The 16,102-nt window shown below is 47.6% G+C and overlaps 1 long non-coding RNA gene across 2 annotated transcripts; it reads left to right on the forward strand.

Moving 5' to 3' along the window:
* Nucleotides 1-4,113: 4,113 nt before the first annotated feature.
* Nucleotides 4,114-15,323, forward strand: Gm29952. Of its 2 annotated transcripts, none has more exons than XR_381744.1 (4): nucleotides 4,114-4,451; nucleotides 9,435-9,532; nucleotides 9,781-9,929; nucleotides 15,297-15,323. It is a non-coding gene; the product is annotated as a predicted gene, 29952 (long non-coding RNA). The 2 variants fall into 2 exon arrangements; XR_872853.2 differs by lacking the exon at nucleotides 4,114-4,451 and adding an exon at nucleotides 6,826-6,891.
* Nucleotides 15,324-16,102: the final 779 nt, after the last annotated feature.

Consider the following 16,102-nt stretch of genomic DNA (forward strand, 5'->3'; position numbering starts at 1 on the left):
CAGGTATCACTCATCTGTGCCTGGTACTGTGCTATAAATAAAGAATGAAGAAAAGGGGGCTGGGGAGATGTTTCCTTCAATAAATTTTTTGCTGTGTGAGCAGGAGGACTTGGTCCTCCGCACCTGCGTAAAAGCTGGGCATGGTGGTAGCACACACCCATCATCCCAGCACATGGGAGACAGAAACAGAAGGATTCCAGGCACTCTCAGGCCGGCCCATCTAACTGAATCAGCAGGCTTTAGGTTCAGTAAGAGACCTTGAAGTAAGGGGTAGAGTGAGGAAAACCCCTGACCCTAACCTGCACATGCACACACACATGCAACAACACACATGCACATGCATGCACACACATGCACAAACATGCACACATGCATACACACACAGCACACATATACATACACATGAGTACACAAACACACAGTGAAGAGGCTGCTGTCATGTCACAAATCTCTAATGCTGGCACTTGGGAGACAAAGACAGGGGATCTTGAGTCCAAGGCTTGACTTAGCATCATAGCAGCATGTTATCTCAAATATAAAAGCAAAACTCAGCAAAGCAAAAAGGCCAGCAAGGTAGACACAACCCTCTGTCTCTTAAAACAGACAGTGTATGTTTAGTGACCGTTCAATGGATGGTTGGTTGTGAGGACTGCTTGTCTCTGAGTGGAAGGTGTTTTGCTTTGCTTTAGTAGAAATGAGCCAGCTGAATAAATAAAGTCTATTTTGAATGACAGTTCACTTGATTTTGTTTTCTCTCTCTTTCTTTCTTTCTTTCTTTCTTTTTAAGACAAGATTTCAGTGTATAACCCTGGCCAGCTTAGAACTTACTATGTAGACCAGGCTGACCTTGAATTCACAAAGACCCACATGCCTGTACCTCCTGGGTGCTGGGGTTAAAGTCTTATACCTCCGTGCATCAGCTGACATTTCAAATGGAAGTTTAAAAGAAATATATCTTTCGCTAGTCCCAGTGGTTCAGACCCATAGCGCAACTAAAGTGTAGATGGAGACCAGAGGATCATTTAAGACTGAGTTTGAGATGAGCCTGGGTAACATAAAAAGGCACAAACCAAACAAGCCAAAACAGAATCCTGGGCTGGAGGTGTAGCTCCATGGTGGAGGCGTGCGTAGTGTATTTGGAGCCCTGGGTTCAATTCCCCATCATTCCCTGGAGTTATGTGTGCAGAGAAAATGGAGGCAAGATGATGGATGAAGGGCAAAGTGGGAAGAGTCAACTGGGAAACCATGCTGACCTCTCCTGCAGGCCCAGCTGTTACTCTCTTCTGCATCCTTTGGATTTTTCTGGCTGCAAAGACAAAAAGAGCAGAGGCTGTGGGAAGAGTTCTTGCCATTATACACGCTAGAGGGTAGGGGACTGAAACCCAAGCAAGACATTTGCTCAGGTGGTGTCAAAGAGGAGAACCCTGAAGCTTCTTCACCAAGTCAGCCTTTTCTGCGGAGCTGCTCAAGAGAGAGGCCATCACCTCCTACTTTGCCGCAGCCTCCTCCTCCAGGACGCATGTTCATGTTCATGTTCAGGGCAGCTGTTTCTGTGAGTCACTGGGAGCCACAGGTGTCCTGTCGTTGAGTGAGCCTTACTCTAGGTAGAAGAACAAACCTCCCTGGGAAAGAAGGGGGCCCAGGGATGCCTGAGAGCCATGGGAATGCATGACACACACCCACTCCATGCCAGGCAGCATTCTGGAAGGCTTTGAAAGAGCAAATGCCCTAGCTGGGGTCAGACCCGGGACTTCCTCTCGTAGACTCTGGCCATACAACAGCTAGTCACAGACGGGCACAATCTGAGAGGAAATGAACTGGACTTGAATTTGTCAAAGCAACTGAAAATCAATGTATTTCTTTCTTTTTCTGCTGAAGGCTGAACCTGGGCCTTCGTGCCTGTTAGGCAAGTACTCTTCCACTGAGCCACAGCCCTGGCCCTTGGACTGACATTTGAAGTGAGGCAAAAAACACAGAATGCCAGCCTAGGGCCTGGTAGACAACAGGCCTCTAAATAGTCACTCATTCTCTTTGCCCTAATATGAGGTATGGGCCCTTCAGAGCCTTATAGGAAACACAGACAAATAGGACCTATAAGATACTAAAAACTAAAACCACTGTGAGGCCCCCTAGTCCACCAATCTGGGGATTTCCTTCTTTGTATCCTGGGTTCTCTTCCTTTATAAGGGTGGTTAATGGGTTCCTATGGACGTTTCCTAAGACCACAGAGGCACAGTAATCATTTGAACACAGAATGAGTACCCACCCTCAATCTGAACTCCTACACTATGTTTGCTTGTTTGTTTATTATTATCTTTTAAAGATTTATTTACTTATTTTATGTATATGAGTACACTGTCACTATCTTCAGACACACCAGAAGAGGGCATTGCATCCCATTACTGATGGTTGTGAGTCACCATATGGTTGCTGGGAATTGAACTCAGGATCTCTGGAAGAGTAGCCAGTGCTCTTAATCGCTTCATCTCTCCAGCACCCCCCCCCCTTTCATTTTTATAACAAGGTCTCATACAGCCCAGGCTGCCTTTGAACACCTCTTGCTAAGCATGACCTTGAACTCTCGTCTTCCTGCCTTCACCTCCCAAGTGCTGGAATTTTATTTATTTGCAGGTATTTGTATTCTGTCTGCATGTAATTCAGTGCAACACATGTGTGCCTGGTGTCAAAGGAAACAGAAAACTACAGATCTCTCCGGGGACTGCAGTTACAGATGGCTGTGAGCTGCCATGTGGGTGTTGAAAATTGAACCCAGGTCCTCTAGAAGAACAGCTAGTGTTCTTAACCACTAAGCCATCTCTCCAGCACCGCAGATGCTGGGATTTCAGGCATGCATCACCATGCCCAGTGAAACTCAAAATGTGAAGTGTTCCCTGAATTGAAACTTTTACCACATAAACATAACACCACAAGTGGAAAATTCCACACCTCCCCTCACATGATAGACTGCAGTCAACATGCAGATGTACTAAAAATATTGTGTAAAATTACCTTTAGGCTGTGTGTTTGCAACAGAAATTAATTTTGTATTAAGACTTTGACTCCCTCCATCCCTGAGATACCACATTATGTATATGTAAGTACTCCCATATCAAGGGTGGGGACCCTGAAATCCGAAACACTTCGTAGTCCTAAGCTCTTTGGAGAAAGGATATTCAACTTCAAGCCATAGAAGGCTAGAAGGAGATAGGAAAAACCATGTCGCACTAGTTAGCCTCAGCTGTCAACTTGACACAACCCAGAGTCATCTGAAGAGTCTCAATGTGGTGACCAAATCAATCAGACTGGTTTGTGAGCATCTCCGTGGCACAATTTTCTGGATTGCTAATTGATATAAGAGGGCCCGGCACTCTGTGGGGCGTATCATCCCTCACCAAGGGGAGTGGGCTGGAAAGAAAGCCAGCTCACCAGAAGCTAGGGAGAGCAAGCTAGTAAGCAGCATCCTTCCATGGACTCTGCTTTGGCTACTGTCTCCAAGAGCTACCCTGACTTCCTTCTGCGATAAACTGTTACCTGGCGCTGTAATATGAAATAAACTCTTTCTTCCATAAGTTATATTTTGATAATGGTGTTTATCATGGTGACAGAAAGCAAACAACAAGGCTAAAATTTCTTAGGGTTTCTAGGCCCAAAAGGCTGAAATTAGCTTGGTCCTCAGACCCAATAGCAAATGGGTTATTGAGCTCACATTCTCTGAAACTCACGAGAGCACCTCTCTGAGCTGACAGACTGTTCTCTGCTCTGTTCGAGCCCTTTGTCCACATTTTCCACTTCCAATGTTTCTATGAGTTATTTGCTATAGGAAATACGGTTTTAGTAAAATCCCAGCCCTCTGCCTCAGTTTCCCTATCAGACAGAAGCCATTCCCTTTGCTGTGGTCTACGTAAACAATTCATAAGTCCTTGAGCCTTTGGGGAAAGTGAGGCTGGAGACACTCAAGTGGACTGTGTCCCTTGAGCAGCCGAGTCAGTCTCTTCCAGACTTCATCTTCTGCTTGACTGGAACTGTTTCCTGAGGGCCATTCCTCCCCTCCCACCACAGACTTCAGGGTGTGTGGGACAGTGGGCAGGTTGCCCTTACAGGATCTCTAAGAAAAGACCGGCTTGCAGCTGGCGAAAGAGGTTCTTTGCTTCCCACACAGTGCCCAGCTCTCTGGTCTCAGGACAGAGCAACTGGCTTTCTGGTACCCTCTTTTCCTCAGTGAGCAAACTTCTATCTCTCTCTCAACTTCCTGGGCTAAAGGCAGGGAAGGACCCTAGGCTAATCTCTAACTCCAGCAGCAGTTCTGGGGTCGGCTCTGAGAACAAAGATAGCTATGCTTGACAGCTGCCCTGCCCCAGCCAGCTAAGAAAAGCTGGGAAGACCTCCCAGATATCTCTAGTTCCCAGCAAATATCAGCGGGCAAACAACCAAAGTACAGCTGGGAATTCCTGGTGAGTAATCCCCCCCCAACCTGGGTGTTGGCAGGCAGATTCCTGGGGCTGGGGGAGGCAGAGGCAAGGAGCGCTTGCTCTCAACCCCAGAGGCCGGCCAGGTCACTTCCTGGAGCTGATGAGATAACTTGGGGGGAGGGGTCAGCTCTCCCTAGGTGGGAGGCAGGATAAGGTCAGGAATTGAGCCTTGAGTTTAGCTAAGTAAACCCAGTCTTTACTGAGAAGCATGAGAGATTGGACTGGCCAGGTGATCTTTGAGTTCCTGGGCCTTCTCTTGAAATCCTTCTGAGACTTCCCTTCCTGTGTCAAGGACAAAGGTTTAACTCTTTCCAAAGTGTTTGGCCATCTTGAGTAGTAAGTTTCTTTGTAAAGGATACAAATGCTCGCAAGCCTATTAGTTTCTGTTATAATGTTTGAATTAGTTACTTTTGTTAGCTTACAAAGTGATGTGCCGCCATTGTAACAGTCACGCATATGTTGCTACATTTGGTTATTTTTCTCACTTTCCCACCTTGCCTTATTTTTCTTTCTTTTTCATTTTCTTTTTCTCTTTCCTCTCCCTTCTCTTTTCATCCTTCCCTTCTCTTTCCTTTCCTTAAAAAAAAAAAAAAAAAAAAAAACCCAAAAAACAAAAAACAAAGACTCCATCCTGCAGCCAGTGGCTCGGTAGCCTCAAACTCACAGTAATCCTCCTGCTTCAGTTTCCCCATCCCCTGGGAATACCACACCCAGTTTTTAGCATATTCTTTCCACATACGTAAAACTAGGTACAAACTTTTTAGGTGTTTCCCCCACCCCACCCCCCCCAGCATTGACAAAAAAAGCCAAATTCCATTTCAAAGAAGCTATAAGATCAGTAAAGTTCAAATGAGCACGTTAATTTAAAAGGGGCTGCTGTGTTTGCTGAAACTAAATGACTGCTGTCAGTGTGATTCAGATCTGGGGCAGGTGTTTCCTTCGCGCCTGGGATGTCTGTCTTACCAGCAGCCAGGCGGTGACTCCATCCTCCTGCCACTCTCTCAGTCTGAACTGCTGCATCAGGGTGCCTTCTAACCTTCACTCTGTGGGGGCACACAATAACTCATGAAGCTCCCCTCTGCTGTTTTCTCATTAACACTCAACAATTAGTGTTTAAAACAACAACTGTTTTGTTTTGTTTTATTTTTTCCAGCCAAGAAAATCTTTAAGTTTTGGGGCCTCATCTGAAATGGGAAGGGCCTCACCTTCATCTCAGCTACTCAACAGGGTAGCTATGCACACCCCTTATTTAGCCTTTGCTTCTAGAGTACCTACTATGCGTTGGGCACAAAATAGAAAGGATATAGCAGGGATCAGAATGGATAAAAGACTCGACCCTGTGGAGCTTACATTTCAGTGGGAGAGGCTAATAGAATAATTAAGACCTTGTCTCAAGGGGAAAAAGAAAGGAAAGGGAATCTAGAAGAATTGAAAGGGAGAGAAGGCACTTGCGTTTTCGAGGTGAGGTTCAGATTGGAGAGATGGCTCAGGGCTGGAGAGATGGCTCAGTGGTTAAGAGCACTGACTGTTCTTCCAAAGGTCCTGGATTCAATTTCCAGCAACCACATGGCAGCTCACCACTGTCTATAACTCCAGTCCAGGGGATTCGACACACATGCACATAAACCACCAATGCACATAAAATAAAAATCAATAAATAATTTTAAAAACTATTATTAGAGAGATGGTTCAATGTTTCAGAGCACTTGCTGCACGTGAGGGGCTGAGTTCAAATTTCCAAATAAAAAGCCTGTGGCTCAGGCTAGCCTCAAACTCACAGCAATCCTCCTGTTTCTGTTTGCTCAGTGCTGGGATTACAAGCATGAGTTCCCACACCCAATTTTTAAGATATTCTTTTGGTATGCACCAACATAAAACTAGGTACAAACTCTTTAGGGTTTTTCCCCCCCCTTTAGCAGTCATCACAGTGTATGTGCCTGTCACCCCAGTGATGAGGGGGTGAGACAGGAGGATCATGGGAGCTGACTATTTTCCAGACCTAGCTCTAAGTTCAGGGAGAGACCCTGTCTTAAAGGAATAAGGCAGAGAACAGAAAAGCAGAGCACAGAGCACCTTCAGGTGCACACGCCTGCATATGCCGCACACAAATACACTATGCTCACACACCACAGCCACAGCCACATTCAAAACAGCTTGTTTTGAGAAAGATTAAAACAGTGTTGAAGGGAAGTGTAGTTGAAGGGTGGTGTTTAAGACCTGAAAGAGAGGAAGAAACAAGAGCATTCTACAAAGAGCCAGGAAACCAGGTGGCTTGAGGGGAGCAGCACCCAGACACACTGAAGAACACAATAAAAACACAGGGACAATAAGTATCTGTCTTTCCGCTGCTCGGCAACCGCTTCCTGCTCCTGGCAACTGTGCCTCTAGATTCCTGTGGGAAAGCACCGCCCCTGTGTTTCAGGTAGGGTTCGCTCCACCCCTTCCAGGCCCGACCAATCAGGCATAATAATTGATTTTTGCATGCTCATGACACCCAATCAGATGAAAGCTGATCGAAAAGCTGCTTCCATTCACCCATCCCCCACCCAAGCCCCAACCCGGAGATCCCAGCACTGAGGATCAGCCTAGAGCAGTCAACTCTCAAACTGAGAAGGCTGAGAAGGTTAAAAAACAAAACAAAGCAAAACAAACAAACAAACAACCTAAAAAAAGAAAAATGAATTTCTGGACATCAGAAACCCCAGAGTTAGAGTTAAGGATGGTTGTGCTGAGAACTGAACCAAAGTCTTTTTTTTTGTTGGTTTTTTTTTTTTTTTTTTTTCGGTTTTGGTTTTTTCGAGACAGGGATTCTCTGTATAGCCCTGGCTGTCCTGGAACTCACTCTGTAGACCAGGCTGGCCTCGAACTCAGAAATCCGTCTGCCTCTGCCTCCCGAGTGCTGGGATTAAAGGCGTGCGCCACCACACCCGGCTTGAACCAAAGTCTTAATCGCTGAGCCATCTCATCTCTCCAGCACCAGACCAGCATCTCTCTCTCTCTCTCTCTCTCTCTCTCTCTCTCTCTCTCTCTCTCTCTCTCCCTCTCTCTCTCTCTCTCTCAAGCTTGGTATGTATCTAAGAATGACTTTGAATCTCTGACCCTCTAGTCTCCACCTCCTAAGCGATGGGATTCCAGATGTGTGCTTCCTCCCGTGGTTTATCCTACGGTCATCTTGATTCCCTTGCTTTCAAGTTTTATCTGCGTAAGCCATCGGCTGGTTATCATGGCTACTTGATTCATCTGGCAGACTCAAAGGACAAGCAGGGCACCGCTGCTGAGGCAAAGGGCTGGGAGCCCCAAGCTGTGGCTCACAGTCTCTTTGATGACTTCAGACTGAAGCCTGAAGGGCAATATGTCCCAGGGGTCCCCTGATATGGCTTGCTCCTTGCCACCCAGGCTGTCTGTAACCAGTTAAGTGTCCTTCTGACGGGGTGCTGACTTCCCGGAGCTGAGGAATCCAAGAGAGAGAAAACGAAGAGGAAACTTCATCGCACTTGACCTCATCTCTGAAGTGACACTCGCTCGCCTCTACTTCTTTCTGCTCATCTCCAGCCATGAAGCCACGGTCCAGGGTTTCTGTGCTCCTTACATTATCCCATTTTTACATCCACGAAAACTCTAGCTTCTGTGGAGAAGGCAGCGATGCTGTCCCTTCTTCTATTCCTGAGCCTTCATTCAGTGCTGTATGTTGAGAGTTGGACCATCTTGAGGGCCTGGCTTCCATATTAGATAGACATCTCTCTCTCTCTCTCTCTCTTTCTCCCTCTCATTTTTTCTCTCTCTTCTCTTCCCTCCTCCCTCTCTTTCTCCCCCCCCCTCTTTCTCCCCCCCCCCTTTTTTGAGACCGTATTTCTCTGTGTAACAGCCCAGGCTATACTGGAATTCACTCTGTACATCAGGCTGGCCTCAAATTCAGAGAACTGCCTGCCGCTGCTTCCCAAGTGCTGGGATTAAAGGTGTGGCCCCACCACCATCCAGCTGGAAGGCCATCTTTCACAGAGCACTCACCAAATGTGTGATGCATGGCAATTAATGTCCATTTTCTGAAGAAGAAGAAGAGGAGGAGGAGGAAGAAGGGGAGGAGGAGAAGGAGGAGGAGGAGGAGGAGGAGGAGGAAGAAGAAGAAGAAGAAGAAGAAGAAGAAGAAGAAGAAGAAGAAGAGCCACAGAAAGATGTGGCCAAAGTCTAACCCCAAACCACACATCCTAGCCTGTGCCTGACATACGTGATAATGGAGCACACATTCTGAAAGCACATGCTGGAACACATAACTGCTGTGATGAGAACTGGATGCTGGCCAGGCTTTCTATCCTTCACAGCTGGGGACAGGAACACTTACCAGCTTCTGGTTGGGTGTAGAGGCTGCAGACAAGGCAGAGTGGACATATTCCAACTGGAAGCCCAAACCAAAACCCCAGCTTCTGGGTGAATTTGGGCAGTTCTTTCTAAGGGCCAAGCAGGGTGAAATAGGATTTGAGATGACTCCAGACGGAAAAGGACAGCCCTGGCTTGTGCGACTGAGCCACACAGAAGTCAGAACCTGACCCATCTCCACTTAGGCATACTGCTTGCCCTGGTAGGATCTCTGCCTAGCACTTCGGGCCACTTCCTGTGGCTGGCCCTTATACATTGGGATATCACCCTTAGCCCTGCCTCTCACAAAAAAATGCTGAAACAAGATAGGGTGACACGATTCTGTAATCCCAGTATTCAAGAGTCAGACAGAAGGACTGAAAGTTCAAGACCAGCCTGGTCTATATATGAGTTGCACGACAGAACTGGCAACATAGAGAGACCCTATCTGGAAAGGAGGGAGGGAAGGAGGGAGGGAAGGAGGGAGGGAGGGAGGGAGGGGGAGCACATCAAGCCTTTCCTTGCATGTATTCAAACTAAATGTGATCTGCTACCCTTGCTGGGGCCCAGAAGACATTAACTCTGCATTAACTCATGTGGGCTTTCTTGCAGATCTCAGCCAGCTGAACTGTGTTTGGATCAAAGACAAACTTCATCAACTCATGGCCACCTCCAACCTCTCTATGCACATTAGGCAATAGCAGCTGCAGGTTGGTCTTTGTGGGCTCCATTGTCACAGCTGGTGTTGCAGACACAAATACTAGGCAGAATAATGACTCAGGGATAAATGGCCCTTTAATCAGAGACCCGGAGCACCCTGGGAACATTACCTCATGCCCACCTGACACGCTCCCACACACCTTTGTTTTCAAGGCCCTCTTATGTGTTCTGGAAAGGCCTCCCCAAGCCCAGTAACTCCATCTTGGCACAGCTTCAGACCCTATTTATTGTCTTTCAGAGAGCTGCCTTGAGGGGAGACCTTGAAGAGGTGGTTGTGCAGGTCTCCAAGGCCCTCCTAGCCCCACCACGCCCACCCTCACTAAGTCCACCCCAACTGCCTACATCTTCCGATGCTTGGAACAAGAAAGAGCAGTGCCGATGATGATGGTGTGTGTTGAAGTGTTTTCAAATACCGAGAATGGAAATCAGTTGATATGTATGATTTTGTAAGTGGCATGTGGCACGCTGACATTGTTGGTCCCCTCGTACTCAGTGTGCCAGCTTCATAGGTTACCTGCAAATACAAGCTGTTCCACCAGTTATTCATCTAGACTTGGCTGCTGAAAGCTGCTAGCCATTTCTTTCTGGTTTTCTGCCCTTCTTCCATCCTTTCTTTCCTCCGTGTAAAAACCAGGATGCTAGTCCAGCAGAACTCAGTTCCTGCTAAGACATACATTCCTTCTCCAAATTGTTTCTGGAAGCCATAGCAGATGGAAATGTGTGGGCCCTCGAAATGCCCATTCCTCACTTGTTTTGGAAATAACCCTGCAGGCAGGCAAGGATCATGCAGAATGCCAGAGACGGGTGAGAGCGGGCCCTTCTGTGTAGAGACTGAGAACAAGAGGAGGAATGAGGTGAATTCTGAGATATTTCACCAGTGGAAGGGAATAGTGACAGCAGGTCCAGGGACAGAGACAGTGTCTGTTTCAGTCACCTACCCAACATCGATTGGCCCAGTTTCCTGGGAAGAGCATTATCATTAGATAGATAGATAGATAGATAGATAGATAGATACATACATACATACATACATACATACATACATACATCGAGCAGCCTGACTGAGGAGGGAGGCTGGAGAGGGAGTTGTCTACCTGCACAGGTGAGCAGAGCAGGGGCTGACCCTAAGCCTAGTAGTAACCTCCAACCAGGGTCAGGTTCTCAAGGAAGACCCCAAGGTTGGGAAAGGGAGCCCTGGTGGGAGCCCCAATATAAAACTTAACTAAACTTGCTTTTCCAGTCCTGGTTTACACCAGGACACCAGTAACTGACCATGAACACATCATGATATCGTATTTTCCAGGCTATTGGTGACTCTGACTTGGAAATATGCTTTCATCTGCAAGAGCTCTCTTCCCCCCCCCCAACCCCCCCCCCCCCGCCCCTTGTGTGTGTGTGTGTGTGTGTTCCTATAAGGAACTGACTCAATCATGAAGGTGGCAAGTCCCAAGGTCAATGGGATGAGTCAGGCAGCAAACTAAGACCTGGGAGAGCGAGAGCCAATGGTGTGGTCTCAGACCAAAGCCCTGCAGGCCTGAGCCTCAGGGAAGCTGAGAAGCCCATGTACGGGCAGCAGTTAGGAGGAAGTCGCTCTACTGTAGGAGGACGAACCTTCCTGTTCGATTCCAGCCAGTCTTCAGTAACTAGACCAGTTCCACTCACAATGGAGAGCGCAGACTGTTGTATTCACTCTAATGATTCAAATGTTAGTCTAGGCCAAATACCTTCACTGGCAAGCAGTGATAGTGTTTTACCAAGTCGCTGGCTACCTCCACAGCCGTGTCCAGCTGACAGGTAAAGCTAACCATGACACGAGGTTACTTCAAGCATAAACCAAATGCAATCCCATGTACAGAGCCCAGGGGTAAACTGCACGGATGGAAGCCGGATAAGTAAATCACAGTAGGGTTTATTGTTGCTCTGAAATTTCTACCTGCTCTGTTAAGGTGAGAGTCGCTCTTGAACTGAGGATGGGGCATGGAAGGAAAAGGGAATGGCCACTGCTCCAAAGACCTGAGGCCTCAGCCAGGACCGGAGAGCAACTGCGTAGCTGTGCTCTTGAGGAACTGCTAGGAAGGCCAAAATAAACTCTCCCTTACACAGTCTCTCTGTTTCTCTGCCTCGGTCTGTCTGGCTCTGTTTTTGTCTGTCTCTCTGTCTGCGTCTTTATTTTTGTCTCTTTGTCTCCGTTTCCCTTTGTCTGTCTGTCTGTCTGTCTGTCACTCTAACTTTAGAATAAATTAGATGAGGATTCAGAATGTTATCATGAGCTGGGGTCGCTGCTCAATGGTAGAGCATTTGCCTAGCATGTAAGAGAGCAGTTCCCCTTACCCATCTCACTGGCCTGCGACTCCCTGATTAGCCTACATCACTGGCCAGCCACCCCCAGGTATCCCCCTGTCTTTACCTCCTCGCATCAGGATCACAGGCTTACACCACTGCAACCGGCTTTTTTCCCCTCTCTTTTTAACATAGGTTCTGGGAATCTAACTCAGCTCCTCATGCGTACACAGTAGGTACTTTACCATCTGAGCCGTCTCCCTAGCCAGCTACTCTCTTCTCAATGCAGCAATCCCCACCTCTGGCTAAATTTACCTTTTGGGCTTTAGAACGTTATTCCCGACCTAAGCATGTCACATAGACACAGATAGTGTGGGGGAGAACCCGGGAGCTGTGTGCGTCTGTGTTCTCTAACTTGCCGCTTCTAGTCTGCCTGGGTTGGTAAGCAGTCAGCTAGGCTTGCTAAGATAGAATGGAACAGGCAGAGGGTCTTTTGCCTTCCGGTTCAAATTGGAGCCATAGGATCCAGCGACTAAGAGGCAGATTTCGGTTCAGACTGGGAAGGAAGTCCTTACCGCCCCAGAAACAGTTTTCCTCCAGCTGCCTTCATGACCAGCCTAATCACCACTCACGATACTAAACGTGCGCTGATAAAGAGCACGCCTCATTGTGCCAAGTTGGATGACGTATTCAGTTTAGTAAATGGTTCTCCAACTCTTGTGTGTTTCCAAAACCTAAGCCATTTCTAAGGATTCTTGTAAGCAAGTCACTGTAGTGACACTAGGAAAGGTGTGAGAGCCTTATATGTCCTGCTTGTGCCCGGATAGCAGAAGGACCCTCACATCTGCAGTGGGTGTCTGAAAGACTGGATTCATTCCCAGATTTAAGAGTCAGTCTAAGCCAGGTCTTTCTGAGAAAAGATATGGCAGACTAGCCGGGCGTGGTGGCGCATGCCTTTAATCCCAGCACTCAGGAAGCAGAGGCAGGTAGATTTCTGAGGCCAGCCTGGTCTACAGAGTAAGTTTCAGAACAGCCAGGGCTACAGAGAAACCCTGTCTCAAAAAAAAAAAAAAAAAAAAAAAAAAAAAAAGAAAAGAAAAGAAAAAGAGTCAGTGTACCTTCATAGAGGTATGATGTCAGGCAGCCTGGGTTCAACTCCCGGCTTCCTCATTCCATACGGGTCCGTTCTGGCTGTTTTGACACAACATGACACAAGCTAGAATCATCAGAAGAAAGGAACTTTGGTTGAGGAAATGCCTCAAGGAGATCCAGCTGGATTAGTACTCGATGGGGGAGGGCCCAGCCTATGGTGGGTGGTGCCATTCCTGGGCTGCAGGTACTGGGTTCTATAAGAAAGCAAGCCTGAAGGAGAAAGTCAGTAAACAGCACCCTTCTAAGGCTTCGGTATCAGCTCCTGCTTCCAGGTTCCTGCCCTGTTTGTGTTCCTATCCTAACTAACATTGATCTGTGATGAACAGCAATATGGAAGTATAAGCCAAATAATTACCCTTTCCTCCCCAACTTTCCTTTTGATTGTGGAGTTTCATCCGCAGCCATAGAAATCCTAACTAAGACAGGATCTGATCCTCTGGATCTCAATTTGCTTGGTTGTTAACGGTTTTTGTTTGTTTGTTTGTTTTTGTTTTTTTGAGACAGGGTTTCTCTGTGTAGCCCTGGCTGTCCTGGAACTCACTTTGTAGACCAGGCTGGCCTCGAACTCAGAAATCCACCTGCCTCTGCCTCCTGAGTGCTGGGATTAAAGGCGTGCACCACCATGCCCAGCTGTTAACAGGTTTTTGTGGGCTTATATGTATAAGCTCTGAGCACAGACCCTTGTCTCTGCCACATATGCTGAAAATGCTGATGTCCTGTTGTCGCTGTCCCCCTTGAAGTCAATCCTGTCTTTGTCTATCTCTCTGCCTCTGTCTGTCTCTTTGTTTTTGTCTCTTTGTCTCTGTTTCCCTTTGTCTGTCTGTCCCTCTAACTTTAGAATAAATTAGATGAGGAGTCAGAATCTTATCTGGGGATGCTGCTCAATGGTGGACTGCACGCTTCTGTGGCTATTCAGACGTCATCATGAAAGCAGCCCCCAATCCTGTGGCTACAGCTGGCCCCAGAGGCTGGCTGACAGCTCTTTCCATCCAGGTGCTTGGTTCCAGGAGTTTCCCTCCCACAGAGCTCAGCTGGGCATGAAAACGAAGCCAAGGAAGTGTTTGCTTTGGAACAAAGGAGGGACGGAGATGGGTTTCTGGAGGTGTTCATCATCTCGGAGCAAGGAGTCATCTGTTTCTCATAAGGAGTATGGCATGGAACTCACTCTCTCCACCTGCCTGGGATAGCTCCTTACCTGTCCAGGGCAAGATCTTGTGGGGCAGGACCAAGCCCGGCATCGCCACACTACACTTTGAGTCTTCGAGGATAAGGCCTTTGTGGGTGCTGCCCTCCTCTCCTTCACAGCTCTGTGTGTGTGTTGGTTTGAGTGTGCTTTGCTAGGTCTTGAAATATTGCCCACCCCTCCCCCACTCCTACTGCCCCTACAGTCCCCTCCCCCACCCCTGTCTCAAACCCCTAGACTCCTGCATGCCATCCTCAGGCACCAGCTAGAGCTGCTAAGTTGCTTCACAGATTCATGTTCTCTTTGACTTTTAAGAAGTCGCTTTTCTCAGATCATATTGATCCTGGTATGTAGAAGAAAACCCAACTGGAGCTCAGCTCACACAAACCCAGGCCACTAGAAACCAGAAAACAGTGTTCTGTATGTAGTCTCTCCCTCCCCCTTTCCCTCCCCCTCCCCTCCCTCTCCCCCTCTCTTTCTCTTTCTCTCTCTCTCTCTCTCCCTTTCTCTCTCTCCCTTCCCCCTTCTTCCTCTTTTTCCTCTTTTCCTCTTGAGAGTTCACAGTAATGGTTTTCTCTCAGCATTACCAATCTACTTATAAAACACAAAGGCTCTCACAGCTCAGTTTTATTTATTTTTATTACCGTCCAGGCAGGGGTCAGGTGAGATGCCAGAGCCCCGAATGCTGACACTCCCAAATGTTTCTTTTGCCCTCTTGGCACTGAGTGGCCAGACCGTGGAGAATGGGGTGGGAAGGCTCTCACCTCTAGTCCCCAGCAGTCCAGTTGGTGAGGGGTGGGGGTAGGTGGAGAAGGTGGAGTTGTCACAGCTTGTTACAAATGGAAAATGGACATCAGTGGCTGTCAGAAGCACATCTCTCAGCAGCCTCAAATTATTGCCGCAGGATTTATATGAAACAAACGGCAAGTGTGGAAAGACAGAACTCTAATCCCTGTGTTGTGCATAATAGGGGTTGTGTGTCTACTTCAGTGGGGAGTTATTGACCTCCTGCTATGTCCCAGAGGCCTATGGGAAGGTGTGGTCAGGTGGGCTTACCTGTCTTGGCCACAGAAGGGAAAAATAAGATTCTCTACTGAGCTAAGAGCATGATATATATCCCATTATTAAAATCACCACAGGGGCTGGTGAGATGGCTCAGTGGGTAAGAGCACCTGACTGCTCTTCCGAAGGTCCAGAGTTCAAATCCCAGCAACCACATGGTGGCTCACAACCATCCGTAACAAGATCTGACTCCCTCTTCTGGAGTGTCTGAAGACAGCTACAGTGTACTTACATATAATAAATAAATCTTAAAAAAAAATCACCACAAGCCATGTAAAATGGGTGTTATTCTCTCAAAGAGGAGGAAACTGAGCTTTGGGTTTTATTAGGCAGTATAGACTAGACTCTGTCGTGGTATCAAAGAGTCCCATAACTGATGTATGTCCCCACTGCCACATCATACAGATGCCTTCTGGTCAGTGAGACAGCAATCTAGCTGTCTTGGCTGATATTTCCACCCTTGTGCCAACAGAGAGCCTCCTCTAGCATTGCCACAGTGGGATGAAGGAGACTGCAGAGGTGTGTTAGAATATTTCACTCTGCTTAGATGTGGACTTCCTACCGTGTCATTTATATTTTATTTATTATCGTGGGGAGAACACTGCACAAGTGTGAAGGTCATAGAGCAAACTTTGGAGCTCTCTCTCCTTTCTCCCATATGAGTCCTGGGAGTGGAACTCATGTCATCAGGCTCTGAGAGAGGTGCCTTTACCCTCTGAGTCATCTCTCTGCCCCTCTGTCAGGTAATGTCATTGGCTGGGGCTAGTCCCATCCCACCCCCTGGCAAAAGGGCTAGGATGCTGGACCAAGGCAGTGGAGTGGAGGCTGGTGAGCCATGATCTGTCTAGAGTCAATGCTCAGGCTCTGTCCAGTGCCCCAGTGA

The sequence above is a fragment of the Mus musculus genome, chromosome 12, assembly GCF_000001635.26.
Source record: "Mus musculus strain C57BL/6J chromosome 12, GRCm38.p6 C57BL/6J".
Classification (NCBI taxonomy): Eukaryota; Metazoa; Chordata; class Mammalia; order Rodentia; family Muridae; genus Mus; species Mus musculus.